This window comes from Cyprinodon variegatus, unplaced genomic scaffold (assembly GCF_000732505.1).
Source record: "Cyprinodon variegatus isolate N-32 unplaced genomic scaffold, C_variegatus-1.0 Scaffold420, whole genome shotgun sequence".
Classification (NCBI taxonomy): Eukaryota; Metazoa; Chordata; class Actinopteri; order Cyprinodontiformes; family Cyprinodontidae; genus Cyprinodon; species Cyprinodon variegatus.
In genome coordinates, this window is record NW_015150873.1 from 448,405 (window position 1) to 468,400 (window position 19,996).

Below are 19,996 nucleotides of genomic sequence, written 5' to 3' on the forward strand. Positions count from 1 at the left end.
TAGAGTTAATTGTTTGTCCACCCATTAAGCAATGTCTCTTCTTGAGTTAGTGCAACTGCCTGCAACTTCTTTAACTTTTCTAAACAAGAGAACAAATATTTTAAGATCAAAACTGATAAATCTAAAGGTTGTTACCTCTCTATTTAAAAAAGCATATTACTTTCACATTCATCTGAGTGAGAATTAAAAGTGTAAAATAAGATATGGATCTGCCAGTGTTTAATTTTTGATGTGCTTTAAAAAGAATTATTCAAAGGTCAAAAGAAGAAGGAGGAAAAAAAAACATCTCTAAAGCCTTTAGCCAAGGCTGCAGTTGGATATTACTGCTCAACTCAGCGTGCTTGGCCTTTCATAGTGAAGCTAAAGCCCACAAAGATGAAGGATGAGTTGTAGCTTGAGCTGTCAGAAACAAAGGCTTTCTTTGCGAGTTGTCATACATTGTAATAGATTGCAGTTATTCTGGACAGGAAAACGTGCTTAACATGAGCCATCAGACACCCACACCCAGAGACCATTAGTTATCTACAGAAAAAAACATTATATACATCATTATAAAAGTCAATGATTATGCAGTTTAAAGCTTTTGTAAATGACTGCATTCCTTTGCCATTTAACAAAAAACCCATAAAATTATTTTGAACAGACTATTCTGATATTCTGATACACATCCTAAAGATTCATGCAGAGGGTAGAAATGCATAAACCATGATTGAAGCTGCTGCTCAGGAAGAATAGATCTATATAGGCAGTGCAGGTGTGAGAGCTGTCAGCGTGATACCAATGGGATGGAGTCTAAGGCATGCTAATCTGGCATTTGGGTTCAAATGTGAGTGTGACAGGAGAATGGACAGTGACTTTCCTTATTGCTGTGATCACTAGCCCTCACTTTATCCAGAATTTATGAGGGGTACAGCTGTATCCAGCATGAACCTTTAAAATCACCAACTCATTCAATGACACAATTGACTTCTGAAAAAAATATATCTTCACATCATCTTTCACAAGTATTGTTTTATATATATTCACTATTAAAATGAGACCAACAAAGTTCCAATACAAACAACCTAACTTGAAACTTCGAAAGTCTAAATACAAACTTGAAAAGATTTGAGGTTCTAACAAACCCCAACTACCATATCCAATATGACTCCCATTTCCATTTAATGTTGCACACAAAATTAGTGTGAAATTAAACAAGTCAACAAGTCAGGGCTACTAAAGCAGTATAAACGATTTAAAACAAGTATAAACCCACAGTTGAAGGTGTAGTGGAAGATTTTCGCGAATTTTTGGCAAAGACCTGGCCTCTACACTTAAAAAAAAATGCAAATGCACAATCCTGTACCCGCTCCCGAGAGGGAATGCCTATTAAACATATGCAAGAGCATGCATGAGCCCATTTCTCCTTGTGCACACTCTGTTTAAAAGTTTCTGTTTGCATCGCTCATACAAGCTTACTTACTTAAAAGATTTGCAATTTTTCCACTATGCCAGACTTAACCACCGGTAAGTGAAAATGAAGACAGCCTTACGTAAATATATCACTAGAATGATTGACAATTAGGAGGACCACTTATTTTAATGATCCAGTTGGAAAAAGAACATCCTCCACTATACCTTTAAGCAGGCGCTTATTATATTAAACCAGATCAGTGTATGCTGTTTCCTTTTATGCTTCTTATGAGAAGAAATATACAAAGTTTTAAACAAATCACTGCATTTCAGTTTTCCTGAATTTCATGAACCCAAATTCAGCTTCAGAAAATCAAAAAAAAAGTTTTGGCTTCAGATACTCTGTAACTTCAATAGATCACAAGTGTGGATGTGGTTTCAATTCCTCTTCCACTCCTCCATCCTCACTAACCATATTGCCATATTATCCTGATCTATAATAGCTGCCGTAATGCAGATTGCATTAGCTCCTGGGTGATCAAATTAGGTGCCAGCATGCTCACCCGCCTCCACAATCACTGGCACTTTCCGATACAGACAACTGCACACTTACAATCAATTTACAGCTCTAATCTAATTGAGAAGCTCACACGCAACAGTGAGGCTGGTTTTATTCCTTAAAGACTTGGTGACATGGAAAAAATGATTTCTACTACTGAACAATGACACATCCCCACACACATACCCACAGGCACACGCACGCCCACGCCAGCTGACATAAATTCATGCCAGCGTATGTCATAAACCCTTTCTCCAACCTTCTTATCCACACGTCCTCATGGACATGCATGGTTCACTGGGTCCAAAAATAAACATATCTGAGTCCTGTCTCTCCCAAGAGCTCACTGCCTTCTTGTTAGGAGATGGTAAATGTAGAGCAGAGATGATGTCTACACGGTTTCTTTATAAACATCCTTCATCTTGTAAGTGTGATTTTGGCTGCATCACAGACAGGTGAGTCGCCGCTTGAATTTTACAGGACAGGCGCCAAAGAAGTCTTGGTCCTGTTTTTAGGTAAAAATGGGCTTGCACAAATTATAACAACAAAAGAACATAGGCAGGAGAGATTTATAAAACATTGATGAATAAACAACATTTGATCTTAGCTACATAATGGAAATTATACAACTGAGTTTCATATTTGAAACATATTTTTTTTCACACTCAACATTCCTATTCAGAGCAAAAATATCGGTTTTGATAAACAGCCCTTTTTTAAATTCCTTTTACGTATCAAACACAAAAATCCAAAATACATCTCTTTCACATAAACTTTTGTCCAAAGAGAAAGTTTAGCATGACTGTATAGCATTTTTTTTTTTTTTTTAATATCTGGTTTTAGCTTTATATCACATTTGGGAATTATACAGAAAATAAGAAACAAGCATTAAAAACTGTATATTAAGAATGAAATAAACAAGAAAGCCTTTACCCAACAACTGGATATATAATATTAAAAAAAAACAAAAAAAACAAAGGCACCTGACTTTAATCATTAATCATAGCAGGCATTCAAACATGTGGGCCAAACCCCACAGGAAAAAAAAATAAATCAATATTTGCAGCCAGGAAGCATTTCTCCAGGCTCTATAAAATAAACCACCAATGTCTCATTTCCTTTAATAAGGATTACTCGCCATGCATGTTTAACACTGAAATAGTTTATCTTGCTCTTCTACACCATTGTTATTCAAAATGTGACACATTTTGCCATTAGTGTGTAAATATTGTGATTTATCATGCATAAAAAAGATGCATATTTTCCTTTGAAAAGCTATAAATTTAATCCTGTTGTGCACTGGCCATGACCTTAGTAAATATGCTACATCTACTTTATCACCTGATATCTGTTTTTATTACAGAATCAAACCAGTTTTTAACATTTCCCACAGATTCTAAATAGTGCTAAAGATCTCATGATCCCTGAGCCAGTATTTTAAAATTTTACATGATAAAGATTGCCATTTTTATATTAGTTTAGATTCTTTGACAAACATATCACTTGAAAGAATGATGTGCTGCCTTATGATACCAGTTAGAGACTTTGGAAGTTTTTAATTTTCTTTTTATCGTTTTATTTTGTATTTTTTTACCAAGTAGACTTTTAACTTAACCCCACTGGCTTCTTTATAACACACACCAATCATCCAAATAGCAAATTACCAGATAATATGGCAGCAACTGTCAATTTGAGCATCCAGATGTAATGAAGATGATCTGCTAACACTCAAAGGAGAAACTAATGATTTTTTATTATTGTAAAGTGCCTTGGGAAGATATGTCATTGGTGCCATAAAAATAAACAGAATTAAAGTTAAAGTTATTTCAAATGTAGCATGAAAAAAGAAGTGAGTCGATGTGGTAGAGGAAGCAGTGGGAATTTAGTCCAATGTAAATGTGACTTTTTCACTGCCTTCCGCCCATGAGTGTGTGGATGTCTTGTTTCATCAAAAGTACAAACACATCAAAGCCGGGTGAAGTAAAAAAATGTGTCTTTAAGCGTGAATAAAAGTGTAAATGTGTTAGGTTCTCCATGTGTTGACAACATGATTGTTCACTGACCTGCACATTGTGGCTCTCACCAACACAAGTGTGTTTTTTTTAGTTCATTCAAATCACTCACAGGAATAAACATCTTCCTTTCTGTAGCTAGGCCATGTTTGACACATAACAACATCCGTATCGCTGTCAATATTGTGGTACAGTAAATACAGATTGGGCAAATTGAACTTGCCTACTTGCATCTGTTTATTAGCTGCTGTAAGCTCATTTTCATCTCCAAAGTAAGTAGAATAGAATAGAAAATCCCTTTATTGTCCCACGATGGGCAAATTCTGGTGTCAACAGCAGCAAAAAGATTATAGGAAAAATTGTCACACAAATGTGGGCATTAGAAAAATGTATAAGAATAACATAATAGTGAAGAGTTAAAAGATAAATAATTAAATAATGTACTGTAAAGTGTTTGAATTGAAAAGCACTCATACTGGGTGCTCCACACTTCGCACTGATGTTACCATTTTCCATATATATGTGGAATATATTGGTGCAGATGACTTTGTGGGCAAAGACAAGCAAACCCTCAGAGCGAGTCTTCTGTAATATTGCTAAACTCCAATAAAATAAACATGCTTGTTTTCCTGTCAAGATGTAAAAGTTTATGTCGGAGAAAAAAATGTCCTCTTTCCCAGTTGTTCTGACTCTTATGAGACATTATAGCTTTTTGATCGTTATTAGATTGTGTATCTGAATACTAAAATTCGAACAGACTGAAAACAGGGGAGGAGATCTCTTATTTTTCACTTTATGGAAAGCACACAGCTTCACTGGAGGAGAGAAATTAGCTTTTTTATTTTTTGTTGTTTAATTTTATATTTGTTGTGTTAACATTAAATCTGTAACAGACTCCACAGGCTGTAAAGACACTTTCTAAAACAGGCGTCTCCTTGGTTCTTCTTGGTGTACCATCAAAAACAGCATTAGTTTTACTTTTTATTTGTTTTGTTGTCATGGGTTGCATATTAACCTGTGGTCCAAAAAATAAACAAAGAAAGTTGCTCTTAAAAAATATGATAATTGAAGGTCTGAGTCAATGGCGATTGATTCATCCCATCACCTGACCTTAATGTCATAACATCATGCATGAGACACTGGTACAGTGAATAAGACAAAATGCATACTTCAGATGCGTACTGTGCCTTCCAAAAAATTCACACCACTTGAACTTTTTCAAATAAAACAACGATTTTATAGTGGAGTGTGTGCTCATATATTTCATACATCAAACGGAGCCTTTGTTAAACATAGCACATCGTGGTGACCAATGCCTGGTCCCATAGTGTAGAGACTCTAAAACATACCTTTGGTCCCATAAACCAGGTATTGGCATTGGTTTCTGCATTCTGCTAAATGTATAAACTCTAATGTCTGTACTGTTTTGAGGAATTTGTGTCCACAACATGACAAAATGTGAAAAAAAGTTTCATGGGATTTTTTTCCCGAAGAACAAAACATACAAAATATTAGGGGTGTAGGAAACAAACTGATTTGGCAATATATGGTGATATTTGGCTGCCTGATAAGTTAAATATTTTTACCTAAAACAATGTATGAAAATGGGCTACCTTTGCACCGCCATTCTGGCATATAGTTTTGTGGAGCCCTTTTACAGCGCCACGTCTGTAGTTGAGGGGGTAACAGTGGAAGACATGGACTGACTAAAACTCAAACAACATAGATACCAAAATAACTAAATGATCGATATCTTCTGATGAACATATACAGCACTTGCTTTTTTAATCTATACATTTAATTTTGATAGTTGAGAAAGATATTGCAATAGATTGTGATATTACAATATGGGAATGGTATCGTACTGTCACCCAAGTATCGTGACACATATCGTAATACCCATGCCAATACTCAGCCCTACAAAGTATACAGTTCCACTGCGGGGTAGTGGACTAACTTTAATTGCTTGAATCAAGGTATTCAGCAACGTATGGTGCCAGCTTAAAAAGGAAGGGCAGTGGGTATTAAGACTGCCAGTGAACAAGTTGGAATGACTTTGCATAAGAAACCCATAAAGAGAACAGCTGAACAGAAAGACAACTGATTGTTAATAAACATAAAGACCCAATTTATAATGGTGTCTAAAGTGATTTTTAATGGTATCTATAAACCCCAATTCCTCAACAATTACAGTGGACCAGGGTTATTTAGCCATTATACCCATGTTCCACTTAAATATGCACTTTTATATTTTTTCTCAAATATTATTCATCAGGTGACTCTTCCTCCCTTTTCTATTTGACATATTGTTTATGAGACATGAATTTTATTTCTTAGGAAGGTGATATGATGAAACCAAGGGATCAAAAGCATATGGGTTGTGACGACCGCAGGGACAAACAAAGGATATACACAGAGCTACAAAAGGAATCTAACAATCGCCTTCTCGTGGAACAGGACTACATCTGCTACAGGGTTCTCCATCTTTGAAGCTTTGTACTTCCCCTGATGAGGCCAGAGCTGCAGGTGGGCACCGATGCAGCATTTGGGAAGATGAAAAAGGATGGAGAATTTAGTCTTATCTGAGAAATTGGCATTTATCTCAACATTTTCCTTCATTTGTCCTCATTTCATTTAAGATCCAATTCGGCTGGTATATAGATTTGCTTTTAAGATGCTCTTTATGAATGGATGGAACCAGATAAGTGCTTGTCCAATTAACGCTCAACAATTCTCATAGGCTGTTCGTAAATTGGTAGTGCAAAAAAACAACAACACTGGAACATGTTATAAGGGTTTATATTCAAGTAAATATACAACATTAAATCTGTGGAAGATCAATATAATGACCAGCCAGTAAATCAGAATGACTATATTTTTAAACACTAGATATCAGCTAAGCTTCAACACAATTTAAACTTACCATCATATTTCTAATATTTTAACAACTTTCCTCTGTATTAGACACAGAAAAGTTAATATTAGATGGCTCCTAATTAAAAGCTGAAATTAAAAACAAATACATTCTCATTACCCTTCGTTTTATTAATCAAAAGCCCAACAGTAGAAGTAACACACTGGTTTGCAGGTGTCCCACAAAAGCCTGAATATCTTTCATTTTTAATGGCCAATCTGAAAAGCTTCAACCAAAGGATATGATTTAGACACAATCTTAATACTGTCAATTACTTTTCAGCAATATGCTTCTGTAAACTCAATTAGAGAATCAGTGATCGACATGCCAAGTTTTGAAAAACGTCTTTTCCTCCCTCTACTTAACCATAAAACTAATAAATCCAATAATTTTAAGGTTAAAATTCATCAAACCCCTTAGATATACTTAATCCAGTTTGATTTAATCATAAACACACACAGACACACACTTTTTTATATCGAGAGGAAGAAAAGAACAAGCTAAAAGAAAAATGGTTAAGTTCATAAATAGGGATAATCTAATTCCTGGACTTTTTACTAGAGTCTGAACTACTGTGTTTTTTGTGTTTTTATGGTTCTTCAATAAATAAATGCAAAATATCAGTACCATTGCAAATCAGAATCTGCAGCTTTCCTTTTAAACTAAAAAAAAAAATAAATCTTTCAGGGCCAGCTTGGAAAATGCTGATTGGAGCATCTCTAGTTTTAACATGGAGTTGCTGTAGGGGGAGGTTTTTCAATAGCAGAGCGCGATTGAATTATACTTTGTTTTTATTTTTTATTATTCATGACTTTAAAAAGTAAAGAATATTAAACTTCAGAAACCTTCCAACTTATATGGAATCCCAATATCAGACTTACTCCTGAGTAGTGTTTTACATGCATTTGCTTCCAAGATAGAATTTGTTTTTATCAGCATGTCGTCAATATTGACCAATCAATTCTTCATATTATATATATGCATCAACCAAGTTATAAAGATAACTAATTTTCTAATTTTACCATCCAAGGATCATCAAAGCTTGTTAAAGTAGACTGAAATCAACAGCTTGGCACTAATTTAGACATAAAAGGGTTGAAGATTTGTATCGCCTTTGGCAATCCATCAGTTTAGTTTAATTTTGAAAACATCAAAATTATGTACATCTTCAAAGAGGGAATTCGAAATTTTACATAAAGCATATATGTCTAGAAAATACAACACAACAAGATGGAGACAACAATCTTAGTATCAGTGACAAGTTGCAAGTACAAAGCCTTCACCATCGTGTTACCAGGATATTTCTGCATAATCTGCATGCTCCATCTCCCAACATCATGTTATTCTCCACTCTTACTTTCATGACGGAAATGCCCAAAGGCCAGAGTTGGTCTGTGTGGCTATTTTACATAAGTCCAGCATCTTAGTATGCATTCACTGAAATACAGGCTCATAAATTCAGAGAGACAAAGCCTTCACCAGATAAAGCAGAATCAAGGAAATAAAGCTTTATTAATAAGAACAGTTAAACATTTTTATACATCTCTTAATTCTTGTCTGGGGTTAATCAAGAGACAAGGGTGTGAAATATTAATGCTCTATAGATAAGCATCTTTTTAAGAAGGTTTAATGTTAACCTTTTCTTCCTAAAGCAGACTGAGTGACAGACATGCGGCTGTAATAATGGAGAGCGACGGACATGATTCCTCTGACCTCCAGGTCAGGGTTTCATATTGGACAAAAATTACAGTTTGACCATCAATTCTGAGCAAACATATAGAATCAGACAGGTGGAGATGACTGGGAAATAATCAGTGACAGCACAAAAAATGTACTTTTTTAATAATAAAAAAAGTACGGTGAGTATAGTAATTTAAAAATAAAACTTCTTTCACAGTAGCGTCTAAATAACTCTGAATACACATAGGCTCATTAATATGAGCAACATGTTCATTTTCAATGGATTTAATGTCATTTTAAAATATAAAACCCATGTTTAAAGGCTGTGAATTCAGAGCAGTAGAAACCAAACTTTTAACAACTGCTGGTATAGGTCATAAAAATAACAGGGTTCATTCACCGTTATATTCATGGTATTGCCATATGGCATAGTAACATTTATTTTTATGGCACCTATACGTGGCATACTTTATGATTCACATATGCATTTTAACTGCTAGACTTTAATGGGAATCTGGCAAAGAGAGATGGTGCATTTATTTGTAACATTTAGACTTCAACAAAGAATATTTCTTTCTAATTTCATGATACAGACATGCAAGAAATCATTAGACCATCTTTGTTTTTTTCCAATTTCTTGATTAGGTTAACTTTTTTATAAAGTTTTCCATTATAAAAATGATGCACAAAGTTTCACTTTATTCATGGATTTAATAACCAGCAGCCACTCCCTGAAGAGCAAAAACGAGCGGTCGGAGATTATCTACGTAGGAATGCTGCCTCACAGCCACCTTAACCAGGCTGTGCCCACACTGTAAACAAACGGTCAATTTCTCCAACCGGTGAGGGGTGAAGTGAAGCAGAGCATGATGATTCTGGATATAGAGCTAAGTCAAAGTGGCTATTTTCTGCACAAGGCAACTAACTGCCTCTCTTTATTAGGTAAGGTCAAAGTTGTGAAAAATGTTTTTGGGCCACATCTGAAGACGTACTCAGATCTTTTATATATTTATTTTATTGATTTATTTCAGTTTAATTATAAAGCGCCAGTTAACAACACATGTCATTTCAAGGCACTTTACAGAGACAACACAGTCAGATCACACAGTCAGATTGATTCAAAGTTTCTAAGGAAAACCAGCTGATTGCATCGACTCATTGCCTTGAAAGACAACGGACAGGCATAATTTTGAAAGCCAGTGTTTTCCTTGCAACCCTATTTCATAATAATAAATTAACATCCATTTATTTCAAAAGGTAATATCTCATCTTCTATTTTCCTATAGGGGACTTCTAATGGGTTTAAAAGCATGATAAAGGACTTTCAATGTCCTGTAGCTTTAAGGTTAAATATGTTTGGACAGAAAAATAATAACAAAACCAGCTCATAATAGTTTAAATCATAAGCTGACATGTAGCCTTTTTCTATGATCTTCTTGATAATAACCAAAATCATGTAAGTTTTCAGATCAGAAGCTATGGCACTGTACTTCCAATAACTGTTTTGAGACGTCCCTATACAGTATATTGTTTCTGTATGCTTAAGTCTTTGGATGCACATATGAGTAATTGATATGAAAAACTTTGTTTTGCTTTGCTTTGTTTTGGAGTTTGTGGTCCTTCTTATTTTCTTGCTTGATGGTTTCCCACAGGTTTTTAGCTGAATTTAGATCTGGGAATTGAGCATGCCAAGGTGTGGTTCTAATTCCCTGGTTTTCCATCCAGCCTTTAACCTTTTCTTGTGGCAAGGGGCATTGTCTTGTAGGAAAATCCAGTCATTTTATTTAGGAAACAGTTTCCTGCTGATGGTTGTGTTGTGTTCATTGTATTCTCCATGCAATATATCTTAAGTCATACCATATTAAAATGAACAAGAAATTGCAGAAAACAAGGGTGATCTAAAATTGTTTTCCATGAGTGAGAACAAATAAAGTAAATTATGAATTAGTTCTATGCTTGTGACTGCAGCAGTCAGTTATTAAGTATCAGCTTAGGTGTTCAGAGGATGAGGAGTGCTTCTGTATGGTTTGTATAAGCTACAGAAGCTAAAAGGCAGTATGGTTGGTAATGACAATGCAGAAGACTTTTAGTATGACTATATTAGCCATATAACCTTCCTAACATTTTGAATGGTCCCATCTTGGATAAATGCTAGTCACTTAAACTTGAATCTCAAAAATCAATATGTTTCAGTTTGTTATACTTTAAGCCTCTTCCATTACACCATAATGATCCACCACACACTCACAGCCTCCTTGCAGCACTTCTTCAATGCATAATGATTCAGTCGTGTAAAGCAAGATTTAAGACGTAGGTAATCGCACAATAATGAATAAGTAACATAGCCACAGAGCTTGAAATTTATAGAGGGATACTCATTTTAATACAGCCCCAAAATTGTCATTATCAGCTAAGGAAAGTTGCATAAATACTTATTTTAAAAGGCTAACAGCAGAGGTTTCCTTGCTGCACTTAAAGGTTTAGTGGAGGATTTTTTTTAAAAAACCTTTGCACCCTCTCCACTTTTAAAGAAATGCACGTGCACAAATACAACACTAATTAAATCTTTTATTAGAAAAAGTACAACAAAAAGAATACATATAGACAGAACTGAAAATGAACACAATCAACCTTGCACGTTTACACCATCCACTAACACAACATTATCCGGACACATCTGGATTAATCAGTCTGTCCAGTAATGAAAGACAGGAAACAAAGGAGCTCAGGTAGTAGTGGAGTTTATAAGCTTTAAAGCTGAGTTTACAGGATTGTGAAACTCTTGTAAGGAAGATGATACAAAGATAGCATTAATCTATACAACCCACTCTTACAAAGTCAGCTACATCAGACAGATTTGGACTGAGCTAAAAAGTTGCTGCAGAGAATTGCTTTTTAAAGGCCATGAACTTTTGCTTAAAGGCCAAAATGTGCTTGCCGACTTAGCGGCTTATAGAGACTTGTGATAAGCTGAAATCAAGTCAGTAAACCTTACAGAGATATCAGATGAGTAAGACACTCGACACACATAAACAGGATTTAGAATGCAGGTGAATTTGTGTGTAGCACCTGAAAACGTTCAGGTTACAAAGGCTTGATGTATATCAGGATGATTGATGAAATGATGAGATTTTTCCATACTATAAATTACCATTTGAGAAAAGGGGCACAGAAAAAACAGCCGGGCCAAGATTTGAGGCAGTCTATGTCCGAAAAATGTTAGACGCCTTCTTTTTCTTGTATCAAACAAAGGGTACCTGTACAGACAAGAGAAGACGGATGACTCCACATGCACAGGTCACAGATGAAGCAGCCGACACGCAACCCAAATGTGCTCCAAAAGATGGACTAATTGGCACCATGGTGCGTGACGCCCTGCTGGAGCTGCAGAAAGGAGTCTACCAGAGATGAAGAGAAGCAATAATCGATAAGAACATCACTAACGCTTTTGCTTCTTATCAACCAAACTTACTGCTTCACTGAACTGTCACTAAGAATAGGAGATTCAGACCAATCAAACAGAGACAAACATGATTATAGACTTGGAATACTTTGATGTTTACAGACTTGTTTTACTGTGTAAAATATTCAGTGACCATAAATGTAAAGTTTACCACCTAGATTTGTTATTGAGACCGCAGTGTTGAAACATCCTTCCTTATGTAACAAGGAAGGCTGTGCCATTAAGGGCTGTTTAATTCAGGCAACAATCCAGGCATCCATAAAAAAAAACGCGAAACATTGAAATAATGAATGAATGAATTAATTATTTATTTATTTATTTCCGACAAACCAAATAACTCATGTATAATTAATGTTATAAGTTATTACGCATGTAGAACTTAGTGCCAGTTGTTGAAAAGGGCTATGAAAAATGAAACTTATTTAATCACAGCGCATGTTTCTGATATAGTAATGATGCTAATTGGATGTTTTAACTGGCCTGGATAGTCTTTGACGTTGGTCAAGTTTGTACACAAGTTGAGCACACTGAAAATGAAAGAAATATGAATTATGCAACTACCAATGACGTCACTGCAAAAATTATTTTCAGATTTAATGTCCTTCTCCATGTTTTGCACTCATGTATTTAAAGTCCTCAGTTCCAGATGTTTTGAATACATGGTCTATGTTTTGAAATCCTAATTGTGCCATCCTGTTAACACTCTGTACTCACATGGTACAGAGTGCTCATTTGACTTTATCAAACTCCACATTGTCACAGATGACCATAACCTTAGCCTCCACTGGTGATCCATATTGTTCAATAAAAGCCTTGTAGTTTGCCATCCAGGTGGGCAGAATTTCCGTTGCTTCTTCAGGATCCTGACCTTCCAGGCCTTGTTAGGATACCTCTTGGTAAGATGCTCACTGATGTTGTGACTTTGGTCCCGCCCAACCTTCTTCTTTGTTGAAGAGGAACTTTTTTTCTGTTTTCTATTGACAAACTTCATGATGATGGCATCTTTATCTTTAGAATTTCTCCTTGGCAACCCTGATGTGCATACAGTTAAGATTAATCCCATGGGACTGAAGAAATGTAGGCACCTGTTGATCAGTAGACTTACAGCCCATCTCTCCTGGTTCTTCTGCGTTACAGCAGCCACTGCGAGCATCTGACCTGGGTTAATCTAAACTCTGGTAATGATGTCGTCATTCATCCCTGTAGATTGTTCCCATTCACAAACTCCGTTCTCCAGGTAGGTGATCCTATTGTTCTTCTCCATGTTTTGATAACTGACAGCTTTCATCTATTCGACCGGCCCCAGAATATGTGTTCTGCTCCAGGCTTAAAGCTGAAACCTTGTCCAACAGAAAGTCCAGGGATCATCAACCTCCTCCACTGATAGTGGTCACATGCCACCACAGCTTGTCTCAGTTCATTTTTTTTATACGAGTGTAACAAGACTTCAAGAAATGCTGCAAAAATTCAAACTGCACAAATAAACAGAAACCGGAGAGATTCACAAAAAGGTTAAGTTGTCCAATTATATACTTTGTTGTATGTATTTAACTGAAACTTTTAGTGTAAATTGGAGGCAATCATAAGATGGTAAAGATGAATCAAATTTTAAATGGGTGAATTTCAAAGAAAAGTAGACATTTACTAGAATAGAACTTTAAAAAATATAACAAAGAAAAACATCCTAAGTGGAATTTTCCACCTAGATGGTCTGGCACAGGAAACCAGAATGCAAGCATACAGTAATATGTAGTTTAAGGAGTCCACCATGTACATTGGGCCATCTTTAAGGGAAAGAACAGGAACACATGGCAAAACTGTGAACATCGTCGAGGGAGTCTAAATATAGCACCATGCTTCTATAGATGAGTGTTCCCTCTACAGACTTCAAAATGGCAGAGCGAGCAGATACCAGGCATATTAAGTGTAAACACACAATATAAAGTATTGCAGGTCAGAGGCCATCCCCACCTCTGGATGGATGTTCTCTGTTATTTTCAGGTCATTTGTGAGAGCCTCAAAGGAGTGAAGCCTGACGTTAAATAAAAATGTAACAGAGGAGGAAACGACACTAAGGAATGACAGCGTTAATAATGAAGGAGTTTCTCATGCATCTGCATTAAAACCTGCATTTTAAAGCGCATGTTCAGGACAGAGTTCACAGAGGTGGGTCTCTCTTCCATACTGAATTTCCATCTGGCTATCAGTCACAGTGACAGAAGCTCCCTCACCAAGTCACACATCTCACTTATCAACTCTCGCTTGTTTTCTGCGCCTTTGATGGCGTTGCTGCTTCAGTCGCTGCTGTTCTGCAACATCCCACGCAGAACAGCAGAACAGAATGCGGTGAGGAGAGTCAGCACCTTAAGCTAAGGATGCATTAAAGATGTAGAGATGGGCTGGAGAGGATCAAAGAAGGCGTTTTCCTGTCCCTACCACAACCCACATACATTTTGATTTGGGCTTCTTTAAATTCCCAATGCAGGATGGATGAAGGGTCAATCCAGAACGACAGGGTCACCCATCAGGAGTGACCCATGGGGGCAAACGCTGTTAGGAATGAGTTTTCCTACCATCATGCAAACGTAATGAGTTAAACTCCTGTGCATTCACTGCCTGTTTTCAGACAGTTAACATAAATGTTTTTTTTCAATCTCACAGAAGCATGATTTTATGAATATTCGCTGCAAATAGAACTTGCCATATGCTGAAGACTTTCTTTTTAATCATTAAAACATCTAGAAAGTATAATAAGCTGTGCTTAGCAACACACAGCTGTGCATGCATCTCCCTGAAACTGGTCTCTAAAATGTGAAAATTATTTATTTTCTCCAGGCCAATTTTCTCACTTCAGCACATGTTACTAAAGAGATTTCCAAATAATTTAATAACTATAAAAGGAAAATACTTTGAAAAGCAGAACCAATTAGCATACTAAACTGTGGCATGCTTTACCATAATGAAGGTAGGACAGAGTTTATTAGATACTTGGCAGAACTTCTTGGAAAGATATGTAACCTTTAAACAAAACAATTTTTCTTTGTGTCTCAAATGAATATATTTAGGAACAACTGCTTTATTTTGAGTAAATGCATTCAGTGTAGGGAAAAAAAAGTACTTTACTGGTCATTGTCATGACATTATTTTGAACAAATTAGATACTGATAACTATTTCTATTAAAATACATCAAAGTTTAAGCATTTTGAGTTTATTAACAGGTTAATTTTGTCATTTGCAGTATATTCAGACAGTGTTTTGACAGCTACATAACTATGGTGGAGCTTAACATTCTCGTAATAAAAAGGAGACAAATTTGGAGAACATGCCCAAAAAGCAGAGCTATCAATCTCTATCTGGACGGGGAAGAGTGTGAATATTTAAATTTACCTGTTTTGTTAAAAACGATCCTTCATCGAGTTGAAGAACAACAGACTGACTTGGGTTGTGACAGACTTCATTTAAATCTTTCTGTAGGGTGTTGGTTTGTTAAGTCTCTCCCACTCAGACATTTCATCCTCCGACTCAGAGGATAAATTGTATTCTTACAGTACCTTATCACTTTTCAGCAACTCTACCTCCTTTTTCAACATTTCTCTATTTGAGACATGAAAATGTAAATGCATTTTAATGAGTAGCAACTGAGAACACAACAGAAATTAAACAGCTATAAGAAAGATAATATTCCCCATTAAATTAACTACCACATGTATTGAGAAAACTTGCTAATGGAGAACATGATTTTTGTTCTAAAGTATTTAACAAATATTTGCAGAGAGTCACTTCAAAGGGCCTTTATACTTTGTGAACACAGTATAAATATGTTGCCAAATACAATCTGTGTGATGTAACAGCTAAGACAGGGGTGCAAAGCTCCTGTGTGGCCTACAGTAATCACAGCCAGATGCTATAAATGAGATGTTTTATGCCGTTTAGAAATTTGCCAAAATATTTTATTTGTGGCACCTGCGAAGCAAATGAAATTAAGATAAGACACAGTATAAAAGGAAATGAAAGAAAAGAGGCTTTCATGATATCTTGAGCTCGATTCAGATAAGTGGATTACAAAATGGAAGTAAGCTATCAGCCTCTCATCTTGTTTCTGCTCAGGGAAATTATTCCAGTTGTGTCTTAGCCAGGTCCTGAAATAACACCACCGTGATTGTTAGCACGTACACTTCACGCGTTTAAATGTTTCTTTCATAAGGATCAAACAGGGCTTGCTTGGATCATATAGAAAGCTGTGACTGATACCCTGCCTTAGATGTTTTTATTTATTTTTTTTCTTTCACAACTCATTGTCATATTGCTTCAATCATGGTCTCAACAATAAATCATTTGTCACAGGGCAGGAATGCTAAGATTTTCAAAATAGTCTGTAAACATTACTTAATTATACCAAAAATATTCAAACACTTTGCAAACAGAATGGATTGCGAACACGAGGAGCGGCCATGTTTCCCTTGCTGCTGCAGATAATCAATGACAGGCTGTGAAAATATTTTCAGAGTTCAAAAACAGCCTTTCATTATGCTGATCAGAAGATTTTATTATTGAAACAAGATCTGTGTTGTGCTGTTTGAGTTAATCTAAACATAAATATAAGTCCAAACATGAATTCCCCAGGATGATTAAGATTTAAAATTATTTTCATTCAATCAAGACATTTAATTTTGATAGGCCATACAATGGGCATCTTGGAAACGGAAATAAATGATATTAAAGGAGAATCAAAAAAAGACTTTTTTTTTCAAAGTTGCAAAAATTATATACACTTTTGTCAATCAGAAATTGGGAAATCTTTATTATCAAAGCTCCAATCAAACCTTTTTTATATATTCGCTAACCAGGTTTTTAGATGCCTCCCTCTGGTATTTCAAAACGGTCATGAGCCCTGAGGTCGTGGTCCCTCCGTGCCGTCACATTCTTTTTAGTTCCCTACAGAGATTCAAGTAGGAACTCTGGCTAGGCAAATCTGAAATGTTATTACTCCAAATAAAAACAATGGGAAATGTCGGCAAAATTAAATACTTTAAACTGGGGGAAACGGAATTCCAACCCTGCAGCTTTTAGATGCATCTCTCCTCGAGGGACCTGAATCAAACTGCTGGATGCCATTAGCCTGTGGTGACGAGCCACTCTTGATCCAGGTGTGTTCAAGAAGGGATAAAACTAACTGGTATGATGAACAACTTTTAATTCTCTCCAAGTTTCTAGCTCAGTTGCTTCTCTTTTACAATCCAGTCTTATTTGTTTTATTTTGTGTCTAATTATTAGTGGTGGGCCGTTCTCGGCGTTAACGCAGCCCATTGACGCCAGACTCTTATCGGGCAATAAAAAAATACCGGCGTTAATCTATTCTCACAGTTGGTTTGGGATCTATCACGGATGTATGTCTGGTGAGGAATGAACGAATTAGTCTTGCGAATGTAATGTGCTAACTAGGGCTGCGTAAAAAAATTTATTTATTTTGAATCGATTCCTTTACATTTTTGCAAAATCGATGTCTAGGGAATGAGATCGATTAGTTTTATAGTGACGCACGTGACGTTCACATTCAAATGAACAGGAAAGATGCACTGAAGCTTACTTCAAGCCAGACAGCTGCAAATATAGCCAATAGGTTGATTGAAGACATTAAAAAATGGGGGCTGACCAGCAAACACCCTGTAGTTGTTATAGACAGTGCTGCAAATATTGTTTTTGCAGTCAAGACAATGCAGCTCATGAATATCTGCTGTGTCACGTTCACTTGCTCAAGCGAGGCTTCACTTTTTCACTTTTCACAAACAAGTGCGCTTATGAGACTGTTATGGTCACATCTCAAGTTTAAACTGTTTGATTTACAAGTTTGCACTTTGTGTTTAATGTGACGGGAAAAATTAAAAGATGAGTATTTTGAAACACAGCTGAACCACTTTCATTATTGTAAAAACAGATTGAATCAAAATTAATCAATTTAGAACTGTATGAATCAAAATCGAAACGATTCAGGACTTTGGCAAAAATACCCAGCCCTAGTACTAACATGGACGCAACTATAAAACCGCCAGGTTTGCTTGGGTGAAATTTTATTTTTTTTAAGAATGCCCATCAGCGTAGTTGAAGATGATGGGCTCGAGTTTGTTCTCCAGGCAGCCACAGGTGAAAGCCACGAAAGATGAGAAGTTGGTCGAGACGATGTGTGTAGCACTGATGGTGGACCACTGGACATCTGTCGATAATAATAACTACCTCGCTGTCACTGTACACCATAAGGACGCCAGGTGGGAACCTCACTCTTTCGCTCTCTTCATGCTTTAGTTAGGCTATGTTACCGTATGTAATTTAAAATTTCATTTTACCACGGCACCACAAATGATTACCACAACATTGTTTGCTTCTTGATGATTGCTTCGGTGAATGTGGGTAAAATCGGACGCTTGTTAAAAATGTTGGTTCAGTGGTATTATATGATGGTTCAGTGGTATTATATGATGCATTTTCTAACCACTAGACCAACACCCCCCTTTTGTGCATCTGCAGTTTTGTGTACGGTAAATGTTCATGTTAAAATTAAGAAAAGAGACTTGCAGAAAAAGGACTGCTTTTTATGTTTATTGTTTACATATAAACTAATAAAAAGGATTAATATAATTAGAATAACAGAATGATTGATCAATCAAAAAACTGTCCTTACATTGATTTAATTAAGGTCCCATAATTAATGGCAGTCTGAGTTCAGTTTCTTTGTCCAATTCTGGAGAAACAAAGAAATAAACCCAAAAAGAATCCCAGTTTTGTTTTTTAGACGGACCTTTATCAACTGTAAGACTATAAAGTTAGTTGGTTGTGCACTTTTTTCACTAACTGGCTTAAAGAACCTCAACAACCTGATAAAGATTATTGGCTCTGTTCTGGGAGTTCTAGAACATCAAGAGATGATTTAGAAAAAGGTGTTTATAAAGTAGACCAGAACATCATGGACAAGCCTGGGCATCGTCTTCATCAGAAACCTCTGAAGAAACTGTCGTACAATAACAGTGTCTTCAGCCAGAGGCTTCTCCAGAACCGCTTTAGGACAGACAGCTACAGCAGATCCTTCCTGCCTATAGCTAGTAACATCTACAGCATCTTGTTGAAGAAGAGTTACAACAATGTTTAATTTTCTTTTGGGATTAATAAAGTATGTTGATATTAATTGAAATGAATTAGCATTAGATTTTACACAAGAATGTCCCTAATGAAGTTCACACTTACTAAAACTCTTAAGCCAAGTGAACATGATTTAACAGACGGCTAACATGTTGCAACATGAAATATTCTCACAATGCAGAAAAATCATTGATTACTAGTCATTCTTGTCAACAAGTTAACATTTTTCTTTTCTGTTTGTTAATGTTTTCATTGAATCAATAGATTTGTTAAAAAAAGTGTTCAACAACAAAAGCATTAACTTTTTGTTGTTTCTTTTATAAATTAACATATACAGAAAGAGTTTGCCCATGGATAAGATGGATATTTTGTAGACGAACAATTTCTCCATGAGGACCTATTAAGTCTATTTGATTTTAAATATTAATTAAGTAGTAGGAAAGACGAAAATCTGAGTTTTCTGACAACAGAAATATGACAACAGAAATTCTGCTGTTATAACTCGTGCACAATGCCATTGCTGGCGTCCTTGGATTACGCTCAACGCAAAACAACAACAGATGAGGGACTTGTTGAATGGCCCATTGTCAGCTTTAATCATTTAAGGCTTTGAGAGGTAACTCCAGAAACTTTACTGGGCTGCTGAAATATAAGAGCTTGAGTAAATTAGAGAGGAAAAACAGCCTGACAAATACTCAAACTTTCTGTGCTTTGGTTGATAAGAAGGAAGAAGGGAAAGTTGATCTGACTCAATAAATATTAAGGTTGTTTGTCTTAACTGTGATCAAAACTTCAGCGAAAAGACAGACAGATAATAGAATATATATATATATATATATATATA

General features: G+C 35.9%; 1 protein-coding gene across 1 annotated transcript in view; it reads right to left on the reverse strand.

The window, feature by feature from the left end:
* LOC107093330 (testis-expressed sequence 264 protein-like) overlaps positions 1-19,996 on the reverse strand; it is a 101,128-nt gene that overhangs the window by 46,650 nt on the left and 34,482 nt on the right. The window lies entirely within an intron of this gene.